The following is a 2,985-nucleotide window of genomic DNA, read 5'->3' on the forward strand; positions in this document are numbered from 1 at the left end:
AATCGATATTGTATACTTATATACCTCCCATCACTTGATGCAATTTTCACTCCTATTCACTTTCGCCCCATCTACTTCATCAATTCCACCTGAAGATGATTCGCAGTCGAATGGAAACCGTTCGTGATAACTATGGAACTTTCATTAATATTTTCGATTTTGATAAAAAAAAGATTATACCGAAAATCGAAAAATTAAAAAAAAAATGATCATAAAGCAAAGTATCCCTTTTATATTTAATAACGTCTGCTTGAATGAAAAAATGCTGCCTAAATATACTAATTTCAATACACATATATGTGTATGTGTATGTGCGCGCGCGTGTGTGCGTGTGTGTGTGTTCGCGTGTGTGTTTTATTAGCGGCTGCCACAGACAGGTGTGAAGAAGAGTGAAGAGACCATTATGAATGGTTTCATTATGGGAGCACATCTTTGAGCACATGCCTCAATATGCGCGCATGCGCGTACGAGTGTAGGAAAACGAAGAACTCTATTCTAACAATACTGTGTGAAACTTCTTTCATAAAAGCGACCACCCCTATACCCATCAGACTACCGGTTCTTTTCTTTCCATTTTTTTCAGAGAGGTGGGGGATGGAGCAAGAAGATGAACGGCACACAATGTCCACCAAGGTCAATATGACGGCGTGTTGGGCGACGTCTTTATCTTGAAGAATCGAGAGAGAAAAAATGAAGGTGAAAAAAAAAAAAAAAAAACGCCGACAATACGTCACTCGACTGAATACCGACGATTGAATACGTCATTGTGCGAGTGAGATCGTTCTGCGCATGCGCTAGTCTCATACGTCGGTCGTCATTGAACAAATCTCCAATTTATATATTTTTTTGTGTTTCGTTTGTCTGGCTTACGGCATATCAAACCGTTTTCAGATATATATTTTTTTAAATGCCGTAAAACAAAACAAAACCATTTTTTTTTTTGCTTTTTTATCCCAAACAAGGCACAGTGCCACTTGGATGTAAAGGAGTACTATTTGAGTCCAAATTTGCAGGGAGTCAATGTAGGGATTCGAGCAGCAAGACAACTGTTTACATAACTTTGAACTTCTGCGCGTATATAAAGTCGGTGAAACAAAAACTCGGAAAAGAATTCCATAGTTTATCAGTTTGGCAAAGGTAACTATTTAAGTAGAAGGTCTACCGGTATGTAGGGATTTCTACCCTGTAAGGGTACGATTTTACTGCTTTTCGAGCTAGTCTGAGGTGTTAACCCCGACGGGGTACAAGGGCTTGAAGTTTGTTGGAACACCTTCCATTACAATATTTGTAAAACAGGCACAGCGATACAACATTTCTTTGATGGGACAGATATAGGAGTGTAGTAGACAGTGCGGAACGTATTAAGTTGGCGATTCTTTTTTTTTTTAACCCTGTCTACAAGTAAAAGACTAGTAGCAGATTCTGGCAACAATACTTTATACACAGGGGCAATGGTGGTCTTGCAGAAGTAGAGAATAGTCTCAGGTGCAAATAACTTCATGTTGCCTGTTAAAGTTTAGCCGAGCCTTCATTTAAAGTTAGTTGAGAAGTTAATGTATAAGTGAGTGAGTGAGGCTTCCTTCAGTCTTGACAGACTATGGATACCCACAGTAAGAGTGTCTGCGCGGGAAATTTTTTGTGGCAAGAGTTGCGCAATCTCCAACCACACCTCTCTTGATTCGACATTGTTGAATACCAGTGGCAAGTGGAGGTTCAGGACGACTGGAAACAATGCCGAGATAAGCGGAAAGCACACACAGCACCTAGATTTCCCAAATGGTCACCCATCAAGTACTAGCCAGGCTCAACATTGCTTAACTTCGGTGATCTGACGAGAACCGGTGTGTCAACGTGATTATGCCGTATATAAAGGAATACTAAGCATAAGACATATTTAAAAAAAAAAAATACGGGATTCGGCAATAAATGACCCATTTTTTTTTATATTCCGTAAAACAAAAGAGTTGCGCAATCTCCAACCACACCTCTCTTGATTCGACATTGTTGAATACCAGTGGCAAGTGGAGGTTCAGGGCGACTGGAAACAATGCCGAGATAAGCGGAAAGCACACACAGCACCTAGATTTCCCAAATGGTCACCCATCAAGTACTAGCCAGGCTCAACATTGCTTAACTTCGGTGATCTGACGAGAACCGGTGTGTCAACGTGATTATGCCGTATATAAAGGAATACTAAGCATAAGACAAATTAAAAAAAAAAAAACGGGATTCGGCAATAAATGACCCATTTTTTTTTATATTCCGTAAAACAAAATAGCCAAACCAAATATCATGAATAATTTACGTGGATATATCAAGTCTCTTAAAGTTTTTTAATGCCGAAAACGCAAACTGTTATTAATGTGGACTCAAAGTTGAAACCACAAAAAGAAAACACGGAACACAGATTAGGTGCAAGAAAGATATATTAACCAAAAGGTTATAGAGATAGAACAAAGGGTAAGTGGAGCTTACTATCCGGTGATGTCCATTATGGGTAGTCATACGCGCTGCGCAATACAAGTAAACCAGGAAAGATGGATGCAATTTATTATGTATTTTACTTATCTACTTTCGATTTTCACTTCTATTCACTTTCGCCCTATCTACTTCATCAATTCCACCTGAAGATGATTCGCAGTCGAATCGAAACCGCTCGTGATAACTATGGAACTTTCATTAATATTTTCGATTTTGATATAAAAAAGATTATACCGAAAATCGAAAATTTTGTAAAAATAATCATAAAGCAAAGTATCCCTTTTATATTTAATAGCGTCTGCTTGAATGAAAAAATGCTGCCTAAATATACTAATTTCAATACACATATGTGTATGTGTGCGCGCGCGTGTGTATGTGTGTGCGCGCGTGTTTTATTAGCGGCAGACACAGACAGGTGTGAAGAAGAGCGAAGAGACAGGTATATTAACGAAAAGGTTATAAAGATAGAATAAAGGGTAAGTGGAGTTTACTATTCGGTGGTGT

General features: G+C 38.7%; 2 pseudogenes; both read right to left on the minus strand.

Moving 5' to 3' along the window:
* Positions 1-1,751: 1,751 nt before the first annotated feature.
* On the minus strand, positions 1,752-1,868 carry LOC145266729 (5S ribosomal RNA; annotated as a pseudogene).
* Positions 1,869-2,067: 199 nt separating this feature from the next.
* LOC145266740 (5S ribosomal RNA) lies at positions 2,068-2,184 on the minus strand (annotated as a pseudogene).
* Between the last annotated feature and the right edge of the window lie 801 nt (positions 2,185-2,985).

This window comes from Euprymna scolopes, chromosome 41 (genome assembly GCF_053919585.1).
Source record: "Euprymna scolopes isolate OS-2025 chromosome 41, ASM5391958v1, whole genome shotgun sequence".
NCBI lineage: Eukaryota > Metazoa > Mollusca > Cephalopoda > Sepiida > Sepiolidae > Euprymna > Euprymna scolopes.